At 39.1% G+C, this 25,412-nt stretch overlaps 1 long non-coding RNA gene across 2 annotated transcripts in view; it reads right to left on the reverse strand.

Annotated features, from left to right (window-relative positions):
- LOC111772875 (uncharacterized) overlaps nucleotides 1-25,412 on the reverse strand; it is a 310,896-nt gene that overhangs the window by 78,430 nt on the left and 207,054 nt on the right. Inside the window, exons 6-8 of one of the 2 annotated variants that reach the window (XR_011437074.1) lie at nucleotides 23,091-23,182; nucleotides 17,806-17,992; nucleotides 8,766-9,891 (exon numbers count right to left, since the gene is read on the reverse strand). This is a non-coding gene — a long non-coding RNA (uncharacterized lncRNA). Of the gene's footprint in view, nucleotides 1-8,765; nucleotides 9,892-17,805; nucleotides 18,431-23,090; nucleotides 23,183-25,412 lie in introns of those variants that run through there. The other variant, XR_011437075.1, reaches the window with a different exon arrangement.

Raw genomic sequence — 25,412 nt, forward strand, 5'->3', positions numbered from 1 at the left:
GAATGGAGAGATACTCCACGTGGACAGAGCATAACGAGGCAGAAGCAGAGCCTGGAAGTGTAGAGTTAGGCCAAGTTGTGGTACCTTCTTGTAGGCAAAGGAGAGACACAGTAATTTTTTTTAATTAAGCAAAGGAATGACATGATAGGTTCTGTATGTTTTATAAAGATAACGTAGGGATAAGGAAAGAGCTTATTTCATTTTTTTTTTTAAGGTATACTTTTTTTTTTGGTGAGGAAGATTGGCCCTGAGCTAACATCTGTTGCCAATCTCCCTCTTTTTTTTTCTCCCTAAAGCCCCAGTAGATAGTTGTATATCCTAGTTGCAGGTCATTCTAGTTCTTCTATGTGGGACACCACCACAGCATGGCTTGATGAGTGGTGCATAGGTCCACACCCAGGATCTGAACCAGCGAACCCTGAGCTGCTGAAGCAGAGTGTTCGAATTTAACCACTTGGCCACGGGGCCAGCCCCAAAAGAGGTTATTTCTACCTGTTTTATTCTACTTAACAGTCTAGCTAATAATGTTTCATTAAAATAGTTTATCAGATACCACAGATTAGATCTTTTTAAAGATCTAAAAAGCAAAAAGAAAAAGGAATAAAGAATCTTTGCATCTAAACTTACTATTGTTTTTCATAAGTAAAAATATCCATTTATTTAGAATAAAAATATATTTCAAACTCATCTTTTAAAAATAGAATTATATAAACTGAGTAAAGTCATCCACATAAAGTTTAAAAAATTAAATAAACTTTCAACCCCAAATTACCTTCAATCCCACTCTAAGTGACCACTTGCTATATTAATCCACCTCTTATTGACAAGTCCTTCTGGAGAGTCCAGGCTTACAGGTTCTTGTCTGTTAGTAGTAGTTTAGCAGAGTTCAAAGCTCTAGGGTATTTAACTGCTAATCAACATTATCTCATCTCTTATCAGAAGCACAGATGGGCCGTCCTAGTGGTGCAGTGTTAAGCTCACACGTTATGCTTCGGTGGCCCAGGGGTACGCAGCTTCGGATCCTGGGTGTGGACCTACCCACTGCTTGTCAAGCCATGCTGTGGCAAGTGTCCCACATATAAAGTAGAGGAAGATGGGCATGGATGTGAGCTCAGGGCCAATGTTCTTCAGCAAAAAAGAGGAGGATTGGCAGCAGATGTTAGCTCAGGGCTAATCTTTCCCCCCTCCCACCCCCCAAAAGATGTACAGAGATCCTGAATGACAGGAACTATTATTCCAATTGAAGCTCTCACTTTTATCTACTAAAGAAGTATTTAGATAATATAGGACTCTTCTGTCATTCTGGTTCCCCTTGTCTCTGCTTCCTCACAGTCTTCAGACATGCCAATCTCACTCCTACCTTGGGCTGTTCCATGGTGAGTCTCTCCCACCCGACAGCAGAGCAACGTCTGTGGTGCAGTCACTCACTTGGGAACTCTTCAGACAAGCCGTCTGGAGTCAAACCTGACTCCACCACTTGTGCAACATTGAACAAGTTACTTAACTACTCTACATCTTAGTTTCTCCTTGTGTAAAATAGAGATAAAAATAATACACACTTCAAAGGACTGTTATAAGTATCAGACAAGTTAATATCAGTAAAGCACTCAGAAACCAGACATCATGGAAGTGTTTATAAAATACACACCTTAGATTGCCAAGTGTAGGGGAGAGACCAACTTTATAATCACTTAAGTCCCTAGAGTAGGATATTTTTGTTCCTTACAGCAGAACGTAATCTTAATTGACACATGTGCCATATAAGGCCTTTCAAACCTCGGCCCTTTACTAACCTCATTTCTCATTCTTTATCCCTGTCTCTACTCCCTCTGCCCGACTGCATCTCCCGGCACATGCCCTAAACTTCCAGCGTCACACTATTAATCCCCTACTCATCCTCAAAGACCCACACTGAACCTTCAGTATCACATCATGCAGAAAGACTTTATCTTTTATTCAACACACTACGTTGTAATTACTTCTTTTCACGTATGTTCCTTTTATTAAAGTGCCAGCTCCTCCAGGTGAAGAATTGGCTCTTTCCCGGCTTATCTTCAGTGTCTGGCACAGCAACTGTGGCAGCATCATTAAGTTATCAGTAAATGTCGAATGAAGGAAGGAACCACTGTTCTGATTCTTGCCATGAGGTCATTAAGGTAAGTTATTAACAGTTTAATCTGTGCTTTTAGAGTGAAAAATGTGAGGAAAGTACAATGTGGTGGAGGTTTTAAACTGCCATACTCCATTTGTTATCTGAAATTTTATTCTTGTATTTGAAACTCTCTCCAAATACTGGCCTTTTTTAAAATGATTTCACTTACTAGACCAAATAAAAATAAGCTGTTTACTTGAAAACATTTTTGCAAAATCTCATCTTTGCAAAAACAATCCAAGAATAAGAACTTTTTTCTATACAAACACATTCAATTTTGTTCTTTAGTTTTATAATTCACAGAAGAATAACTTTCAAGTTTCCATTATGTTTCTAACTGGTTTCCCCCCCAAATTATGAAATACCAATATCAACAGGACAAATGATAAATACTTTATCTTTAAGTATGTTTATTAAGTACTCGGTTTGATATGCTTCATGCAAGATAATTTCACTGTGTCTTTTTGCTACCCAATAATTACAGCATCCAGCTCACTTGAAACATTTTATAATTCTCTCCAAGTCTTCCACCTTTTCTCGTCCCAATTATAGCTACCTGTACTGTTCTCATCAAGACTCCTATATCACCATCACTCCTGCCCCAACTCATGAAGTCCTTGCTCCATGGATTATTTCTTCTCTTTTCCGTATCTTCAAATTCACCCATTCCATTAACTCCTGCCTCTCAACAAATTCTGTCTTAGTTTGGGATCCTAAAAGCAGACCCTTTAGACAAGGAGTTAGGTGAAAGTATTTTATTTAGGAGGTAAACCCAGGATACAGGGAGGGGAATGGCGATGTGGCCCTTTTTGTACTGCAGACAACAATTGATCTTCCTGCTTCCGGTCTTGACCCCCCCCCCCCCCCCCCCCCCCCCCCCCCCCCCCGCAGATCCATTGTTCTCACTACTACCAGAATAATCCATCTAAAATGTTTAATCATCTCCTGCTCAAAATCCTCCATGTTTCTGATCATTTTCCAGGTAGAAGCCAAGCTGTTATGAAAGACCCTTCCCAACTGGCCTCTGCCTCTCTTTCCATGTGTCTTCCCACTACTTCCTTGCTAAGATGTATGGAAGCTTCCTAAATAAGCCATACTTTTATTTGCATGTGCTCTTATTTCCTCCTGACCCCTACAACTGGACACCAGTATATAAGTTTTTGAGCTCGTGTCAGTCTTTATTTCTCCTGGGAAGCCTCCCAAACTTCTTCAGGAGGACTTACGACTAGTTCCCACTACACCTTCACATCCAAACCCAAGCCCATTGCACTGTCATTGTTTGTGTGGACACAAATAATCCATAACCAATCCATAAATCAAACTTGGAGTGAGTTTACTATGAGCCAGACCTGAGGACCATATAGCCTGGGAGAGTCCTTTCACAAACAAATGGAGCCCTCCAAAGAAGTGGGGGTGTAGGGAGTGGTTATATACCATCAAAGAGCATGTGTCACATATGATTGGAATGTCCCTTCTACGATAGTCACAGACTGCTTTTCTGGCACAGCAATTCTGTGAACATAGCAGGTTGGTAGTCTCAAGGTGAGTGGTCACAAAGTGAATACAGCAGGTCAGCAATCAATCCCTAGCCTAGACAGAGATGCTTATCCTTAAGGAAATGCCAATGTGAGGGAAGTTACATCCTTATCTTTAAAGGCATTGTTCTTGTCTTTAGGGCACAGTAAATAAATAAAGCAGATATACAACGTGTGCTCAACAGCCACCTTCAGGCCCTTTTGGAAAAACAAATGGCTTCCTCATATTCTCCAATATCCTATTGTTTGCCATTTATTTATCATTTGCTTGTAAGTCTATCTCCTCTGCTTAACATGACACATCAAGGAATGCCCACAGGAGTGTTATACAGCAACCAACTTCCATATTGTGAAAGCCCACATGAAAACAAGCTTTCAGTTACTTCACAATTACTGAGCTACCACAAGTGCAAAACTACAGGGATGAAGAAGACCCAGAGCTGCCTTGACGAGCTTTTATTTTAGAAGGAAAGCATTGCAGGGGTGGAAAACTTTTCCCTTCTTCCCTTCCAGGTTCTTCAGCTGACCTAATAGTGAAATTGACATAAGACAGATTAACAGAGGAAAATAAATTTCCTACTTACAGGAGCCCCATAAAAATATGAGACTCTACCCGGCAGTCAGGAATTGAGGCTCAAATGCCACTCTGAGCTAAGAAAAGCGGGTGGGGGTCTGGGGTGTCAAAGGGAAAGAAGAAAATTCACAGGAAGAGAAGAGCAAATGTTTGGTAAACAAATATTTGCCATGCCATGCAGATAAGTCTTTGTGACATAAAAAGTTATCTCTGGTAATAGCGCTCTTCCTGGTACAGGCCCCCCATCTAAATTCCTCTAAGGAGGAGGTGAAAAGCTCTCCCTGAGTCTGCTGGGCCCCGACCATCTTCAGCTTGAAATTATCTACATGCCAAAGTAGCACATTCTTGGATGGCATATTCTGTTCCTTCTCAGTGTGAATACAGACAACTGTAAAGCCAGGTGTAGAGCTATACATTTTACAAATGAGACATAGTCACACAGTTGTAGAGTTCACAGTAGGGAGAGAGGACTGAATGGCTAGAAGTTTTCACTTTCCCAAATTGTGTCTTACACTGGACTTTTCCAATTTTGACTTGCTCTTAAGTACTTGAAAATCCCCTCTTTGGTAGAAAATTTCTTTATTTAGGAAAAACAAATCAAAGGACTTAACTATAATGTTTATAGTTACTCTCTAAGTCTCACTTTATGAATCCAGACCTTTTCTTTGTTTATTTCCATCAATGTGATTTCATCTCAAAGGCATATCATTTATTCATTCAATCATTAAATATTTCTTGAGAATCTACTATACAAAATAAAATGTGCCAAGAGCCAAATCACAGGAACATAGCAGGTTAATCTTTCACACATTTACATCTCTAAAGGGTAAAATTTTTCACCATTAACAGTTATGACTATATATTTTAAAAGAAGTTTGTGGCTTTGTACTGTTATTTTAATACTTTTTCGCCTCCCCTTAAAGATAATTCATTTTCTTTGTTTTACATGTAGCTTGCTGTTTCAATGACAACTTTGCAGTGTTCAAAATACCAAGGCTATTTTTAGATGAACAAAAGAGGGGAAAAAAACCAGATCCAAAGAAAGGGAAGAAAATTCATTACAAGTGAAACATAAACAATCCATATTTAACACAGGGGTTTCTTTGTCAACACATTTTCTCACAAGTACTTCTAAGTATCAATTACTAGAAGCAAGTTCAGTTTGCTAAAATGCATGAATGGTCTGTGCTTTAAATACTGGAGGTTAGGAAAATAAACATAGCTTAAAAATCCTTTCCAATAAACACAAAGAAAAACCACATGCCATCAAATGACACAGCTAGAAATAGAGAGTTAACGTTTTGCATCTCAGGAGTAAGTGTCACCCTCAGCATTGAAACAGCCACAGTCAATGAGAAGAACAAAAATGTTCTTTTTCTCTGGGCAGGATTTTTGATTTCTTATTTGTCTTGAATAATCTGAAATGCTGCAGTTACCCTGTGACGCCTGTGAACTGAGTTATTAAATAAATGACTCCAGCCCAGGGCAGCAGTGGGCCGTGACACGTAGCTATCTGCACTCACAATGCAAATTCAGCTGGATGGAGAAGCCTGGCACAGCACATCCTCATCGGGACGTTTGTTAGCCTCACTTTACAGCTGTCAGAAGTGATATCTGTTATTCAGCCCGACCCAGGCTGCGAGAAAGAATTCTATGGCAACTGATAGTAAAACATGGAAAATTATTTGAGAAAAAGCAAACCTATTCGAAAAGCTGACAAACCAAATGGTTAAAAAAAAAAAAAGTCATCACTTCATCTTAGAGGATTAAAATGTAATAATAAAAATAATAATTACAGATTAGAGCCAGACAAAGGATACACACTCAACCTTACCTAAAAGAGTTCTGTGACAGTTTATTACACTAGTCCCCAAACCATACATTTGTTTCTAAGCAGGCACTGCATCCCCAATGAATTACTCAAGTATATGAATATCACTGCTCTCATTACGCTCCTCTAGTGTTATTATAGGTTTGTCAGTGCTCAAGGGAAGTTACGGGCCTCTCAGGTGCTCCCTGTACATTCCAGATAATTTAGGGGCTTTGAGGAAAGAGAAGGTGAAGCCAGTACAGAACAGAAGCTGACTTGCCCCAGGGAACTCAGCAGCCTACTAAGACCTCTCCTTCCTGGGGACTTCTATAAAATTTTTATCTCCACTTGACAAAGTCTCTCTTAGTTGTCTTATCATTCTTACTATTTGCGTCTCCTCCTCCCCACTAGAATTGCAATTTTGGGTACAACTGAGAACGTGCCATTTTATTTTTCTGGCTCAGTGCTTAAAATAGTGTTGTACATTGATTGCCTTTAATAAGTAGTTGTTTAAAACCTTTAATAAATAGTTGTTCAAAGCGTAAAAACCAATGATGATGCCAGATTGGCAATCCCTATGTCCACAGCTCTTCATCTACAAGGAGGCCATCTTGCCCCCAAAGACTTTATTTACAGTGTTCACGTAAAAGGAGAGTTACCCTGTCATCTGGTGAATTAAACATCAACTCAGATAGCCTGTTGGCAGAAAGAATCTTGCCAACAGCTTAGAATTCCTGAGTCATTCCAAAGTATTTCTATACTCAGAAATGTTTAGATTCCTATGTGGCTTCACCTTCAACACATCATATCATTACCATGCTAGCCAAACTCAAAAGCTATTTTGATAATATATTCATAGTCTTTTAAAAGAAATTTCAGGATGGGGCGTGGGGGAGGGATTCTTTAAAAATGAGTGGGCTTGCAGCATTTTCAGTGCAATGTTTCCTGAATAGCAACTGACCTGAAATATCTCCACATGGATCATACGAAACCTTTAACAAGACATTTCTCAAGAAAATGGCACCCCAGAAACACATACATGTGTGAGGACACACACACCACTCACACACAAAACACTGTTTTTAATAGCCAAGGGCACTTTGGCACAATGTGGGGCGGTGGTTGTCAACATAAACAGATGGTCAAAGAAGTGGGCAAACACTTTGTGTGAACTAGTTCCATAAATGAAGTTTTTTATTTCATTTTAAATGCCATACTTACTTAACCAGCTTTCAGACAAGATGATACATGTAGCCAGTTGGAAAGAGTTCCCTGCCAGGCTTCTGTGTTTTTATGACAAAATTAAAAGTCCACAGATGGAATAACTCAAAGCTAATTCTTACAGAGTTTGTTTAGTTAGAATGGGGGGAAAAAAGAGAATACCATATTGCTTCAAATTAAAGCCACATCTACAAAATGAGAGATTTTTAATTGGAGAAGAAAGACATAGAAACAGCTTTTTAAAGAAATAACATGTCTGTTTTTTAAATGAGTAGAATTATTTATCCATTAAAATAGCAACTTCCCCCAAAGAGTTTGAGGATCATCTAGGAAACTGCTGGTTCCAAACGCAACCCCCAAACATCTCAGTATCCTTTCAATCAGTGCTTTGAAAAGTATCCGTTTGCCCCTTCAGCTGCCTTCTAAAGATATACAATCTTCCCATCTTGACTTCACTAGCCATTAAGTTTCAAAACTGAAAAGAAAGACTCCTGCATGTGAATTATGGGAAGAAAGGTGCTGTCTTCGAGAAAATGTAGGGACCAGCTGTCTTGGCATTGTGCATTCTGTGAAAGATTTGCGACTTCGTTAGAATATTTAGCTGGTTTCTTTAACGAGGAAATAAACAGAACTGATGTTGTGTCAAACATGGTGGCCCATGTATAAAAGTATGAAATGTATACAATACTACCTATTGGAGAAAAAAGAAAATAAAAAAAGGACCCAAAATGAAGGAAAAAGCTCTTATATTGGCCACATTAAATGGAATATGTTACCCAATCTCTCAATGAAAAAACAAACAATGGTAGGCATGTAAAATTCAGTTACAAAAACTAAACTCTACAAAGAAATTTTATCCACAGCTTTTTCAATGTAGTAAACACTCACTCAGAGGTCCAAAAGTAAATAAAGAAAAAAGATGTAGTCAATAAAATCATTGTTTTGGTCTACAAAATATAGAAGAAATTGTTTTCACTTTTTACCAATTACTGATTTGACTTGATATAATTAACTTGATGGTTTCAGGTAAATTTAAGCATCTATGTTATACAGAGGAAGTAAACTTACATATCAGCTTCTATTTCTCTTCTAGAAATATATGTACTTATTTCCATAGAAGATATTTTTCACTGACAGATGTGGGGAGAGGACAGTTCTTAGCAAAAAACTATGTACAACATTTGTGGGAAACAGCTGGTCTTCTTCCAGAATATGGCTCTGCTCCCCCCGCCTCACAGAGCCTGAGTAAGCTCCAACCAATGCATACATTAAGACCCTGAAGGAAACAATGGATCTCTCTTCTCCCCTACCTGGCACCCAGCAATTAAAGCCAGGGGTTCTGAAGCGCTTCATGCCCACGGAGACCTGAGCGGGTGGAACAGACTGAGTCAGAAGTTATGTATTACTGAACGATTCACTTGTGAGCTCAGTTTCTTTGAGGAGAAAATTGGCCGTGGTATTTGATATTTCTCGTTTTTTTTATCTGGTTATCTTTTATTTTAGGAATTCTTTTTAGCAACTTTGTTTCTTCTAGGCTTCTTTCTAGAAGAATCCCAGATAGTACCTTTGTGGCTGTTTGTCATATTTTAAAAACTTTCTTGCCATTAAAAAAGGGTTATTTGGGGGCTGGCCTGGTGGCATAGTTGTTAAGTTTGTGCACTCCACTTAGGCAACCTGGGGTTCACCAGGTAGGATTCTGGGTGCAGACCTATACACTGCTTGGCAAGCCATGCTGTGGCAGGCACCCCACATATAAAGCAGAGGAAGATGGGCACAGATGTTAGCTCAGGGCCAGTCTTCCTCAGAAAAAGAGGAGGATTGGTGGTGGATGTTAGCTCAGGGCTAATCTTCCTCAAAAAAAAAAAGGGGGCGTTGTTTCCTCAATCTTTACCTACTATTTGGGGAAATCACTACAGGATTACCTTAAAATTAGCATTTATCTTAATACAATATGGACTTCATCAAAATAAGTTGCAATATTTCACTTCCTATTTGGTTAGTGTTCTGCAGACATTATGTACCAGATGACGTGGCCTTTGGCTGTTTTGATTGTTAAAAATGCAGCAGGTTTTTAAATAAAAGACAGAAGCCATCTCCATCTTATCTGGCTCTTAATAGAAACACAGATGACATAGAGAATGTGAAAGCCAGTATTTGGGATGCTTATAAACAAATGTTGTTTTCCAGGTAGGGCAGATTTTAAACGGTGATAGACAACACTCAGCAGCTGACACACCTTAATTCTCACTTAAAATTATTTTCTGAGGAAAACCAGAAATCGCAAATATTACATTACCACGATGAGAAATTTTTAAAAACCTTGGAATTCTAGAGGAACAAGGATACTGCAAAAAAGCTGGAACTCAGTAGGATAGAAAGGATCCTATTTTACTTAAGGAAGAAGAAAACGAATGGTTCAGTAGGTAAGGGAGGCTGAATAGATTCGTATTTGCATGGACCAAAAAAGATGGCAGTCATAGTAGAATAAAAGCCAGTTGCCAACAACAGAGGTAGGCAATATCATACTTACACACTTCTTCAGGGTATTAGAACATGTAACAGGGCAGCATCCGAGAGGAATCTTGAGAGAATCCTCCTTCTGCAATGGTCAAGAGTTCAAGTTTTATTAAGGAAGAGTTTCTCCCAAAATGTTAATTAGTGAAACATAAAAATATTTCCGTGGCCAAATAGTCTGAAAGTTACTGGGTTAAAAAGTTTTCTCAGTTTTAGGACTTCTTCAAGTGTCCATATATTAATGTGCAAAATAAATCTCCCGGCAGAAGCCTTCAGTTTGAGTTTCCCAACTTATTTGGCCACAAAATCCTCTCACCTAGTATGAGACATTAATGTTCCACAGAAGTCACTGAGAAATGGCAGTTATTACTACTGTGTCTTTTTAGGCCCCATTATTTCTAACTAAATTTTACTTACCACCTGAATAGCAAGCATTTAAAAACATTAAAGTTTAGATAGTGTCCTTCCACAAAGAAGTTTTCTTCCATCTTAGGTCCCTGTAATTGCACGCAAAGCCAAAACAGGAACTGTTTTTCCCCAAGGTGACATAACACACAAGGAGAAAGTGAGGGACAGAGTAGAAGTTCTATTACACACCCTAGCAACTAGCTTGAGATGTAAAGTTTCACAGCTATTAGTTTTCTTCACATAGAGAGGACTCACGGTGCTGGAGATGGTGCTGGCATCCATGCAGTGGCTTTAATACATTCTCTATGTTCAGAGAGGGAAAATGTTACAGCCACAAGAACTAGACTTGGATGCCAGAAAAGTTCATTTCTTACCTACACCTAGATAATTCCTGTAAAGACATCCTGGAATAAAAGCTCCGTGGGGTCAGGGACTTTGTACCCCACTGTTTCCAGAGAGTCTAGAAAAGGGCTGGCATATAGTAGAAGCTCAATAAATATTTGTTCCATGATTGGCTAAATGAGTGAGTCCAAAGCATTTAATTAAAGTATTATAGAATAAAATCAAGGTTTATCCTTAGCTCTAGGAATTTTTAGGCAGTTAAGCATATAATAGATAAAATATTTATCTTCTGTCTACAGAGCTGCTATTGGCACCAGTTATTGAAAAGCACTTTATTATTCTTTCTCGGCATAAATTCATCCATTAGAATGATGAGTGAAGTGCTCATTAGTCAACCTGACTACTAAAAGTGGTAGAGGTTAGCTCACTCAAAGCCTGACCTTTCCAAACATTTTGCTTCTTAAAAAAAAAAAAAAATAGAGAACACTTCCCTCCCTAATCTTGCCTCTTTGATCCTCTGGTTAATTGGGGAGCCATCTCTCTTTTAACTTTCCGAAATATTGCAGAGTATTTTCAGTAAATGTCACCATAAATTGAAAGTGACACTAACATGGTAGATGTGTTTCATTTTCTGATCACGAGTAAGGAACTTAGTCATTGCTCTTGTGCTCCCCTATTAGTATTGATTTTCCAAGTTGATAATGGATGGCGGAAAAAGACTCATTTAAACATTCTCACCCTTTGGCCTTACCAGGAGCTTAATTGTTGCCATGAATATGTGACAGAGATTTTTTAATACCTTAAAAATAAACATTTATGCTGCTATTCTGATTGTGCCCTCATTATTCTCATATTTAATACTGCAGAAATGATGAATTTAGTATGCTGGCGAAGCAAGGGAAAAACCAATAGGTCCGTGATTGCTCACCTCCTTCACCAGTAGGACACTTTCTGTCCCAGTAGTTATCACTTGTGACTCTGGATACGTCATTTAATTTCTCTGATCCTTGGTTTTGTCTCTAAAATTGGGATATTATCTAGCTCATGGAATTTCTGAAAGGATTATTTCAGAGAATACCTGAAATGACTTCACTGAAGACATGTCTAAGTATTCCCATTCAGGGGCTTTATCTGGGGTATGTGGCAAAATTATGAGAGTATCGGCAGATGAGCCTTAACAAAAGAACCACATTTTAGAAAATCAGTCCTATGCTAGGCACAGATTGAAGTGGCCAAACGTCTCACACACTAACTTCAACTCTAGGTTTTAGTGTAAAAGCAGTATCGTCCTAAGTTAAGTGTTTTAACCTATTTCTTCTTTCAAAAGCAGGCAAAACAAGAGGACACAGAATCAGGCGCAAGTGACATAGCTTCAAGTCAGCAGCACAAGGTCAGAGACTAATAAACTACACGACTGTTAACTAAGAAACTTAACTATAATGTGCCCCTGGAGTAAAATTCTTCCTTAATGGAAACCACCTTACGGTCTTTCAGTCTCCTTCCTGTTCACCCTAGTCAATCATGACCACAGCGTGTGTAATTTCTTCCTGGAACTTTCTAAAGAGTGAAGGAGAATCTCTCAAACTGGACTTAATTTTCTTCTCCAAACCTTCCAGGCAAGGGCACAGAGTCCACCAGCGGCTAGACAGCAGTGCCCGGGCTGCACCAGCCACGCACCCCACTCTGGCCAAGCGCGCAGACAGCAGGAATATCCCGGATGTGAGCCCCGGCAGGCACCTCTCCAGCCACCTCATCTTTGCTTTTACGGAGGAGAAAACTGATGACCAGAGCAGGGGGCACAGGTCGTCACAGACAGAATCCGGCCTCAAACGCACAACGTCCACAGCAAGTAGGAATACATTCCAGGCAAGCAGAAAAGAATTCTGACTTCACCCACTTATAATATGCGGGAAAACAGGTTACATAAACTATAAATTTCTGAACTCATAAATATTTTGCACTTTTAGAGAAAACATACGTGGTCCATATATATTCTCTTATCATATTTTATAATTATAATTCCTTTTATTACTGTAACACACCTCGGTTTTTTTTCAAGAATAGAGTTTTGTAATTTTATTCTTTCACCTGAAGCAATAAATTCCATTCTTTCATCTTCAACAATTTAAAGAACATATACACACTCAAAATCACCATGAAATACTCTCATCACCCTTTGTGGGGAAATAGTATGCTCCTGTGATTGCATTTGCCCTGGGTTTCTGACTGGTACTGAACCAAAGAAATGTTTCCTTCCGTTTCCCGAGGAAGGACTGTTTTATCATGACAACCTCAGTATTTTCCCCCATTCTCCTGCCTTACGCAAGAGGGTCGAAAGGATTTAGACCATTGTGAGGTCAAACAGGGAAGAGTAGACAACAGCTCTGCTGAAATGGTATTTGCAAACCACTGTATACGTTTGTGGACTACCTCTGGAGAACAACACCCCTGCCCAGAGCTTTAGAAAGAATGCAGTCAGTAACACGATAAAATGGAAACACACTTCAAAACAAATATTCTTGGATCACTTCCTTAAAATTACTTTACCATATTTTATTTTTAACCTTCAGAGTTCTGGCTTGGAAGAGGGGTTAAACAACTTTCCCAATGTCAAGCGGCAGAATTTCCCTCTCTTCTAAGTAATTATTATAGATGACTGCTACTTCTCTACTGAAAATGACTTGAAAGCAAAAAACAAACAAAAAACCCAAGAATATGGAAGATTACATGTGAAAAAATATCAAAATCCTATACTTTTAAAACCATGAAATAAATATCAAGAGTTTTCAAACTTGTTTGAATGATCATATCGTCCTTACCTCAGTATAAAATCTGTCAGTGAATTCCATCTGCATTTAGAGTAAGAGCCCAGCGCCTGCAATGGTTGTGACAATCTGAACACTGCAGCCCCAACTCTTCCCCCCTCTCCCGCCCAGCCCTGACTATCCCTCTTGCTCTCTAGGCTCCAGTCCATGGGCCTTCTTTCAATTTCAGGAATCCCCCAAGCCCTTTCTGCCTTAGGGCCTTCACGCAGGCTCTGCTTTCTTCCTGGAATGCTTGCTTTCATTCTGTGCACGGCAGGCTCCTTATCCTTCACACTCTAGCCTGAACATCCAATCAGAGAAATCCTTCTGACCGTCTAGTCTAAAGCAGACCTCCATCAACCAACTACCACCAAAGTTATTCTCTCTTAGCACTCAGTTCTTTTGTTTTGTGGCACTCATCACAAAGCTATGCGTATGTGTGTGTGTGTTTATTGTGCATCTTCCCCACTAAACTTGAAGTCCCATGAGACAGGGACCATGCCTCTGCTGTACACAATGCACCCCGTACCTAGCACAGCACATAAAGCACATGGTAAGCACTCAATAAATATTTGTTGGATGAATAGGCGCTCTCCATGACCTATGATTACCCTTCTTAATATACTTCTCCAGAATAATGGAGATAGGACATCCTCTGAACTATTCTCTAGGCCTTATATCAAATTAGTAAAATGAACATTTGAAAATATCCAATAGTAATACTGACTTAGTAATACTTATATTCTGTGAAGAAGTTAAATATTCTGAATTTAACATCGGTATCATATGTTTTCCCAAACTACACAATTGATAAATAGTATTTGCCAGTTTCCTAATACATATATCAGATTCATTTCATCCATTTTGCAAGTGAAAAATGTTCTTGATTCAAAGACATGCCTAACCATTAAATAGGGACAAAACTAAGAATAAAACAGGTTTTGACTATAGTCAAATTTCTGGGCCATGGCAGCTAGCAAACGAGATTTAAAATTCATTATAAACTTTAAATTAGAAATATTTCTAAATATTATTGTTCCAAATACGTGTTGATTCATTTGTCTCTAGTTTTGCTCAGTTTTACTTTTCCTGTTCAACTCAGATGCTGAGAACATCTTCCATCAATAAGAACAATCGGATCAGACTAGATCCAAAAGTTATTAATCCTCCCCCCATGATACTAATGTCTACATCTCTGTAATGTTTTATCTGGTTATTAGCATAGTTATTATGAACCTGGTCCCAAGTAGAATGAGGCAAGTAATAACCTTTGCCTCTTATCTCATTTGAGGGAAATTATTTTTCCCAGGAACCTAAACTGCCTATAAGAGATAATTTACTTCAAAGGAACAATTTACTACCAGGAAGATACATCCTAAACTCAACTTTCTACAGGATAATCTGACCTATTCTTATTATTACTAAAAATATAAAAGTCTCATGGGATACAAAACAGAATTAAACTTGATACAAACCCACTTAAGAGAAACAATTATGTTAACTTCGTTTTCATACTATTAATATTAATTGCACTCCTCAAGTGAGCTTATGCCTGTCCACTCTCTAAGAACAGTAGAGCACTGAGCCTCCATTTTCAATTTATGTATAAAAGGACATTTCCTTCCCCTAAAATGCACATTTCCTTCTTCAGCTTGGTATTTCTTTTCATGTTTGTGTCATTCTTCTTTTGAGGTAAAGTAGAAAAGGGAGAGGGTCCTACAGCTCAGTTAAGAAAGAAGAGAACAGAGGAGGGGCTCAGGAGGTAACAGGTGAGATGCCCTCTTCTGGACCAAGTTCTATCTTTGGTTCAGATACTCTCACAAGAAAAATAAAATTCAACCAAAAAGATAAAATGTGATCCACTCCCAAAGCATTATGAGCTGAAGACAAAGTTTCTTCCAATTATAAACACTCAATGACTTGGTAAAAAATAAAAATTTATACACGCACACACATATACATACATATACAGTGTTCATATTTTATAATTCAAAAAAATTAAAATAAGGTGTATCTTTGATGCAACAACTTAATTTCTTACTTGAGGATAGAGATTAAAATTACTACTTAAGGGCCAGCCCCGTGGCCGAGTGGTTAAGTTCACACACTCTGCTTCGGTGGCCCAGGGTTTCACTGGTTCGGATCCTGGGTGCGGACATGGCACTACTGGTTAGGCCACGCTGAGGCAGCGTTCCACATGCCACAACTAGAAGGACCCACAACTAAAAGTATACAACTATGTACTGGGGGGATTTGGGGAGAAAAAGCAGAAAAAAAGATTGGCAACAATTGTTAGCTCAGGTGCCAATCTTTAAAAAAAATAAAATTACTACTTAAGTGACTATATAATGGACCGTACAGATGTCCATTAATATAGGAAGACTCCCTGAGAGAACAATAGAATACCGGGTACCACAACCTAGGGTAGACTCAACAGAGAACTTCCTGATCATATGAACTTCCTGATCATATGTGTACAATAACAGTCCATAACTAAAATAAAAAATGTAATCTTTTGTCCTCGGGATATTTATGGAAAAATAATAGCATTGGCCTGCCCAGATGACTTTTGGAGATTTTGGAAGCTTCCCAAATGATATCTAATTATGGGTATTGTTTACATAACATTAATATGTGCACTGTGATGGCTAATTTTATGTGTGAACTTGGCTGTGCCACAGTATCCAAATATTTGGTCAAACATTATTCTGGATGTTTCTGTGAAGGTATTTTGGATAAGATGAACATTTAAAATGATGTATTTTGAATCAAGCAGATTACTCTCCAGAATGTGGGTGGGCACCGTCCAATCAGTTGAAGGCCTTTTGTTTTGAAGAAGAAGAAGATTAGCCCTGAGCTAACATCTGCTGCCAATCCTCTTTTTGCTGAGGAAGACTGGCCCTGAGCTAACATCCGTGCCCATCTTCCTCTACTTTATATGTGGGACGCCTGCCACAGCATGGCTTGCCAAGTGGTGCCATGCCTGCACCCAGGATCTGAATGGCGCACCCCAGGCCACCAAAACGAAACGTGCGAACTTAACCTCTGTGCCACTGGGGGCCGGCCCCATGACGGCCTTATAGAACAATCCTGACCTCTCCCTAGAAAGAAAGAATTCTGCCAGCAGACTGCCTTTGGACTCAAACTGCAACTCTTTCCTGAGTCTCCAGTCTGCCAGCCTCCCCAACAGATTTTGGACTTGCCAAGCTTTCATAATCATGTATGTCAAACCCTTAAAATAAATCTCTCCATATACATATACACATTCCATTGGTTCTGTTTCTCTGGAGAACCCTAATACATGCACAAACACAAAAACTGATCCATTAGCATCTATTTTAGATCTACTTTTATATCTGATTTTTAGAGCTTATCTCCATTTTATCACGTAATATCACTGCAGCTTCACAAAGACTTGAGGTCAAAACCAGCAGGCTCTGGAGAGCTACGTGTGCTTATTTTTTAATGAAACCAGTTGGTGGAGACAACTTTGTCATTTGATTCCTTTTCATTTTACTTGTGGCAAGGTCAGTTCACATGGACCTTGTCTGTCCAAAAGGCAGATGGCTCCTGAACCCTGGAAAGGAAAGACTCCATAAAAGATGGGCAAAGTAGCTCTGTGGTGAGGATATTTTCCTTCTAGCTCCTCGATCAGAGACAGCAGCAGGAGCAGCTGGAATTAGGGGAAAGGACAACTCTAGCCCCAGTAAGAGCCTTAGATGTAGTTTCTATTGTCAGGCAAAACGCTGTTGGCTGAATTCATGTGAACTCACATTACATTCGATATATAAAAAGGAGCGAGAGAAAAATCATAAGAGAGAGGAATAACGGTGGAGCTGATTTTTTACAGCAGTTACCTCTGAAAAAGCTGCGTGCACAGTCTATTGAGCATTGTGGCCAGAACTCCCAGCTTCAAGGTCTCCATGTCACAGATGGTTTATCAGGAGAAAAATGATAATGGCTGAAAACTGCATGGGTTTTTATTGTTAATAGGGGCAAGGAAAGGAACAGACTGATACACTACGAATAATGAAAACATCATTCTCATTGTTATCCAGCACAAATTACAGATGAAACAAACTGCTCACTTCAGGTAAAACGGCTGTTGAAATAAAAAGTTTTATGATTTTTAAGGACAAAGGAAGAAGGAGACCTGACTCTTATCCCCACAACTCTCTGCATCTGTGCTTTTGAAGGCTACTTAGTTAATGTCAGATGTCATTATCCAGGGAAGAGGAAAGGGCGTAACTTGGGAATTTCTCTTACTGCCTCGTAATGCACACAATCAACCATCTTTGGCTCTTTTTTGCTGCTGGTAGAAATATATCCATTGAGAACATTATGTAATTGGGCACATAAGCTATTTGATGCCAAAAAGTATTTGCAAGGACCACACCTGAGATAAGAATGCCCTTGACTTTGGGTATGGGGTATTCGGGGCTCACCTCTCTTCAAGACTGACCGTAGTCAAGAATTTTAGAGGCAGAATTTGTGTCCAGCATTCAGCAGGAAACTGTTCCAGCAAACCCACACGGGCAGCGTATGACTTCTCAGACACACCAGAGGGTCACCTGCCAGCGATGATGCGCTCCAAGAAGAAATGATTTTCCCTTTCCTTCAAGAAGAATCTGTCTTAATTTAAAGAAATGGAATCATTCTATTTGTTTAAATATTCCTTACTTGTTCAGGAAAAAAAAAGAGAGAGACAGCAGTTAGTTCCTTTGGTACGTTATTCGCATTGGGCTAACAGTCTATTTCAGCTCTTTTGTCTGTTTGAGTTCCTGGATACCTTCTGCTTTTATGGAAATTATCACACACATTGTTCGCATGGTGACTAATGTGATTTTTTCCTTATTTAGAATCCACAGATGTTTTATACCATCTTTGTTAATGTACATCTTGATTTATGTCATACTTGATGTTTCAAAGCTAAGGAGGCAACTGCTAAATGAGCTGATGCATCCAGATGTAACGCCGTCATGGTAATTTTGCTTCTAAAGCAGGCTGGAGTTTTTAGATACAGACATTTTCATTGCTTTCTCTGGTCTCTCTGTAGCAGTGGCTGGGAAACTGTAAGGAGAAAGAACCACAGCAGGGAACAACCTTCATACTCTCTCCCTGAGACTTCAAATTGTTCCCAGTGATCCACAACATAGGATCCTCACCTGGGCTCTCAAAGACGTGGAGCCCCAGGTAGTGTAGGAATAGCATTAGAAAACTGTTTCCCCCCCTCCTTTCACCCTTCTAACAAACACCTTAGCTTCAAGAACGTGTTGCGTTTAATAAACATGTAAGCAGACACCAATAGTTTCAGAATGTCTAATTATCAGAAAAATTGCCCCATCTTCTTTGAAAAAATTTCAACTAACTTTTCTTTAAAACCTGATCATTTTATCTCAAAATCCTGTTCTATCTAATTTACAATGATCATGAGAGGTTCCCTTAATTTCTAAAGAGATTGTTCTTCACATAAGCTTTCGGCGCCTAAATGCTGAGAAGGAATCAGAGCTGGTAAAAGGTGGGCAGCACAAGAGCCCAGGGCCGGCCAGAGAGACTAGTGGATAGGGGTCTCCCTCCCCCTACTTCTCCAAGGCTTCCCTTACCCTCCCATCTCCTCTAAGAGCTGTGGCCCTAGGAGACCCCTCCAGAGTAGCTCAAGGGCATCACTGTCATTCCCGACCTCCTAAACTTCAATGGCTCTTTCTAGCTCAGGGGCCAGCCTAGACATCAAGGCCCTGAAAATATCTCACTTGACCTTATAAGTAACACAGCTGGTAAAAGTAAATAAAGCTTAAGTAAGTTTATGTTCTCCTCAGAACTCACCAATGCCCACCTCCTTGCCTCTCTCTAGGTTCCCTTCCCTCCTGCCTTTTTACCCTCCCCCACTTGGATACCTTCTCCTTCTTCCTCTGTATTCTCAGTTGTCTCATTCCTCTTGACTACCTCAAGCTCTCATTTTCCGTGACATTCTCGAATAATTGCAGACTACAGCGATTGCTCCTTTCCAAACTCCTAGAGACTTTATTTTCTGCTGTATTTGTCTGGGTTCTTAATCATATCATGAGTAGTTTATTAAGCTAGTACTTATTGAACATCTACTATGTACCAGGCACTGGTATGTCTTAGAGATGAAATAATGAACAAGACAGATAAGCTTATCCAGTTTCAGTATACCTCATACTTGTTTCTCCATCTCCCAGAGAGATTACAAAATGTGATACCAACAAGGAGTATCACTAGAGAGTCCAGTTCAATACCTAGTGGACTGAATCATTGGAGACTGGCACTGCAGCATATCAATGTCAGCTGTACTCCTCATACTTCTTGTTCCATTCTTCTCACAAATCTTTCACCATGCCTTTTCATCTAAGCCTTAGGCTCATATAATTATACCAACCAAAAATACAATACATTGTTCTGTCTCTTATTGGGAAAAATAAAAAAACTAACTTCAAAATCTCCTTTTCTTTTCACCCACAAAAGTATTTCTATCTTGGATTGCTAAAGTTTCCATATTGGTGTAGCTTTACTATATTCTGTGAGCTAAGAGAGCAGGAAGCGTGGTCTTGTGGATGGAGAGGAATGAAGTGTGGAGTCAAGAGACAGCCATTCTGGTTGAAGTCCTGCCAAACTTGAGTTATTTCAACTCTCTGTGCCTCAGCTTTCTTAACTATAAGATAAGGGTTGAACAAGATTGCCTCTAATGTCCCTTTCAAACCTACTAGTACTATAATTACGCTATAATTACTACTTTATTTCTCTATGATTATTATGAAACTGCCCAACTCATTCTGATTTATTGTTTTCAGTATTAGGAATTAGGAGCAAGCTACGGTGTTTTTTTGTTTGGTTTGCTTTTGCACATACTTTTAAATATCCTTCCTAAATAATTAATTGAATACCACTTCCCAATAAAAATTTAATAAATATCAACTAGTAATGAAGTTGATGACTGTGTTAGTCAGGGTTCTCCAGAGAAACAGAACCACAGGAGATAGACAGACAGATAGATAGATAGATAGATAGATAGATAGATAGATAGATAGATAGAGAAAGAGATTTATTATTTGATTATAGAGGTTGAGAAGTCCCAAAATTTGTTGTCTGCAAGCTGGAGAACCAGTAAAGCCAGTGGTGTAATTCAGAGTCCAAAGGCTCAAGAACCAGGAAAACTGATGTCCGAGGGCAGGAGAAGGTAGATGTCCCAGCTCAAGCAAGGAAAGCAAATGAGCCCTTTTTCTGCCTTTTTTGTTCTATTTGGGCCCTCAACAGATTGGATCATGGTGAGATCACATTGGTGAGGGTGATCTCCTTTGCTCAGTAGACCAATTAGAATGTTAATCTCTTCTGGAAACACCCTCACAGACTCGCCTAAAAATACTGTTTTTCCAGCTATGTGGGCATCCCTTAGCCCAGTAAAGTTGACACAGAAAATTAACCACCACAATTACTGTGCTTCCACTAGCCCATATGCTTAGATCCATCAACACTTAGAGATATGGTCTGAACAAGTGATATTAATAGATGTCCCATCCTTGGCATTTGGGAAGGAGTGCTTATTATAATACGACTCTTCCCCCAAGGAGTGAAAATATTAGACTTTCAACTCCTCCCTCTTTTAAAAGTTCTTCACAAGTATGTGCCAGAAAGTCTTCTATTACTTCACCAGAGTACCTGAAAATGTTTCCTAAATTATCCTGAAACCTTCTAAATCAGTGTGGAGCATGAAGGCCAAATGGGGAGAACTTGGGAGTCATGTTTGATTCCTCTTTCTCTCTACCCCACATCCAATCTGTCCACAAATTCTAATGGCTCTACCCTCCACATGTAGAATCTGACCACTTCTCACCACCTCCACAGTTGCCACCATGATCCAAGCCATAGTAATCTCTCACTTGGATTATTGAAACACCCTCCTTGCCTTACTTTCAGTCTTTTACCCTTAGGATCTGGTCTTAACACCAAAGAGAGTGATCTTTTAAAAATATAAATCATATTATGTCACTCCTCTGCCTCTCAAGTTTCTGGCTCACAATAGTTGCTCTAACAGTTGGCTTACAATGATGCTTCCAGTTTCCAGGTATCAGTGTCAACTCAAACCTTGTGGGCAACAGTCATTAAGATGTCTAGATACTCCCATTTACCTAGGATAGAGTTACTTGAGTAAACTGCCACGAGTCTCTTTTAAGAAGGACTGGGGGAATGATTACCATGCCTCCCTCTGGGGATATAGCATCTCCTTCAGTACATGCATTCTGGGTCTGTAAATGGGCTCAGGTCTAGAAACTGGGCAAAGTATTGCACCTTTTTATTGAGGTAACTGCCCTCAGCCTCTTGGGTATACATTCCCATCTTTTGATTATATAAATTAAGTAATACACTTGTTAACTGTCCACTTATTCTGCCCTTATGGACACTGTGGTCAACATGGAGATAGCTCTTAGATCCTCTTCAAACAAGGACTTGTTGCCCCAGCTGCTGGATTAAGTCAGTTGGCAGCCTTCAGGCATCCTTTAACTTTGACATTATATCCTTTCAATTTCTGATGATTATGAGCTACTACATAGCCTCATTGTTTTGGAATCCTATTATTTCCAACGCTATTAGTCAGCCCAGTTCACAAAGGCATCTCCTTCAGCCCTGTGCTACAGAGGGCAGCCACAACTGAACTTCTAAGTGATGCTGGTACCTATCTCATTAGTATATCATCAGTCTCTCCCATGGGACACAGTCTTCTGGTGGGTTTTCCAGTCTTACATAATATATCTACTCTACTATGCACACTTCTCTGAGCCTTTTTATTTCTGAGAGCTGCCTGCCAGAAGACTTTCTCGAGGCAGCAGTCCCTCATTTCCAAAGGAGGATCTGTGTAGTCCATCACAGCATCTCCTTCATCACTTAACTAAGATTGTAATGCTGCTAAGTGATAACCTGCATCTGGAGACGAGGCCAGCAGTCTGATTCAGAACTCATGCCCTTATCACTATTTAGGAATATCAGAGAAGCATTCACATGGAGACAGTTTCTAGTCTTTCATCCTGAAGTTAAAGAAAGGGTCTTTGGGAGAGGCTAGAAGAGCCAGGGGTCACTCTTCACTAGTGTCTATCAATGCTTCTAAATCTAGGGTAGGGCAAAGGACATGGATAGCTGGAAAAAGCTGCCACAGGTAATTCTAATAACCTTTGTCCCCACCAGAGTTGAGAATCCCTGTGTAGATGGAGAAGCTGTCAAGGAAACATTCTTGAAATAAGCTTTGAGTGTTGTTCATTTTCATCATGTGTTTAAATAAAGCTCCTCTGTGCAGACAACCAGAGACTTGAAAAAAAATCCACAAAATAAATAGCTTCTTGGCCTCTGTAAGGAAGTGTTTAAAGCATTTAATTAAACTGCCAAATGTATTCAAAGATAAAATTTCTTTTTATTTTCCTAAAATAGGTTAATACGTAGTTTTGCAACACAACTAGGAGTCAGTAATTTTTTTTTTAAAAAGCTAGTTTTAAGAATGATTCAAGGAAGTTGTTCCAATGTCAGGAAATGGATCTTCTGAGGGAAATTTGTATTATTAAGAGATAGCATTTTCCCACTAATTTATTTCATTTTATATTCTATAGAGCAGTCATGAAATCACTGACACCTCTTTTCCAATGTTTAGGTGATAAAACTACAGATTGTGACTCAGAATGAAGGAATTTAAATTCAAGGCACAACTGCCAAGCTCCTGATTTCATACCTTTTTCTGCCAATTTTATTACTTTATATTTTTAGTAGTGTTCATATTCTTCTCAGTGTCCTAAGTTTCTGAACCTGATCAACTTTCTACACCTGTAAAGAGAAAAGAGTAGAAATAAATAAGGAAACTAATAATTAATGCATACTTACTTGACTTTGTCCTAGGCACTTTCCCACATAGGATCTCCAAAGAGCAGATCAACAAAATGTTATTTGTATTATTTTTTTGTAATTCACTTAATCATCATTTGCTAAGTATTACTAAATACACATCCCAGAAGGAGGAGAGAAGAAATCTAAGATTAAATGTTGATCATGGGGGCTGGCCCTGTGGCCGAGTGGTTAAGTTCGCGCGCTCCGCTGCAGGCGGCCCAGTGTTTCGTTGGTTCGAATCCTGGGCGCGGACATGGCACTGCTCATCAAACCACGCTGAGGCAGCGTCCCATATGCCACAACTAGAAGGACGCACAACGAAGAATATACAACTATGTACTGGGGGGCTTTGGGGAGAAAAAGGAAAAAATAAAATCTTTAAAAAAAAAAAAAAATTTTGATCATGGATAAGCCACAAGTAAATAATCTATGAATGGATAGTAACACTTTCACTAAAATTATAATATCTATGTCACCTTATCCAACAGAGGTGCTATGTTCACATTAAAATAATCCCTGATTTCATCCCACATCCATATCAGATGCTTCAGTACCTGTACCTCACCCTTCATGGCTTTTACTATATAACTACATAATTACTGCTTGTTTACTTGCTCATATTTTATCTACAGTCTAGATTCTAGATTGTAAATATCTAGATATTATATACCAAGAGTACAGACTGTTTCCAGTGCCAAGCATTATACTAGCCACATAGGAACATAACAGATATTTATTGGTTGAATGAATGAACCAACTTTAAAAGGATGTTTCACACCTTAGGTTTCAGTCAATGCTATACTATTTAAATATTCCATCAGAATAATCTCAATTAGTCAATAATATTTTTCTTGTATTTACCCAAAAGAAGTGTTTTTTTTAGTATTCATATTATGTTTTTTAAAAAATTCCTTCTACTAGAAGTCTCATAGATCACAGAGGTAAAAATATTAAGAGGGGAAAACAGAGGAAAAGGAGAGCCTGGCAATAATAAAAGAAAAGTGCTATGCTTTATTTTCTTGAAAAGATAAATTTCCTCAAGTTTTCTTGATCTTTTCCTAGGCCTTCATATCCAACCTTCCCACCAATGACAAAAAGACTCCCTTAACAAAGCCCATGGCATTGAGCCAAAATGCAAAGTCCATTCTGATCTCAGGGTCCTTGCACACTCTTGTCTCAGCGTTCACGTGATTGGCTCCTTTCAGTCTTCGTGTCTCAGCTAAATGTGTCTCCTTAAAGAGCCCTTCCTGAATGTTCTCTCTCAGTTGGTTCCCCAATGATTTCTTTTTCTTCCGTGCACATAATATTATTTATAATTATAAATTCACTAATGTGTCTGTTTGTTCACTGTTCCTTATCCACACCCAACTAACTTCCGTGATGACAGGGGCCACATTTGTCGTATTTACCTTTGGCTCTCCAGCACCCATGGCAATACCCAATACATAGTAAACACTCAAAAAAAGTTGAATTATGTTGAAAAATGATAGCTATATTTAGTATTATTTACATTATATGTATTTATTTATGACTCTAAGCTTTTGTGAGGAGAACAGAGTAGATTTATAGAAAGAGAAAAGGATTAAGCATAGCTGGTCTCTTAAACTTCGGTTTAGGGATACCAAGGTGTGCATCCCAAGAGATGGAAAGCCATGTGGTAGCAGGACTGGCAACACAATTTGTGAGGCCCAGTGATAATTGAAACTATAGATTCTTTGTTAAAAAATTACTAAGAATTTCAAGATGGCAACAACAGAGCATTAACCTAAGCAGGGGGTCCTTCTGAGTGCAGGGCCCTGTGCAACTGCACAGGTCACATGCCCATGATGCTGGCTATGGGTGGAAGCCATATTGTATTTTATGATCTAGCATTGCTCAGCATCACTTCTGCTGCATTCTGTTCACTGAGGTAAGTCCACCCAAATCTAAGAGGAAGAGAAATAACTCCACATCTTCTTGGGAGTGACCATGATCTGGAAGAGCATGTAGGACTAGAAATATCACTATGGCCATTTCTGAAAATACAGTTCTACCAGATGTTTGCTACAAATGACTGATTCACCTTTGGAGAACAGAAACGTGTCAAATTTGGAAAATTCATACTGACAACAACTGTAATAGCCACCATACACATAGGGAACTTTCTCTATGTGGGGTGCTGACTGAGCAC

Source organism: Equus caballus, chromosome 3 (assembly GCF_041296265.1).
Source record: "Equus caballus isolate H_3958 breed thoroughbred chromosome 3, TB-T2T, whole genome shotgun sequence".
NCBI classification, from domain to species: domain Eukaryota; kingdom Metazoa; phylum Chordata; class Mammalia; order Perissodactyla; family Equidae; genus Equus; species Equus caballus.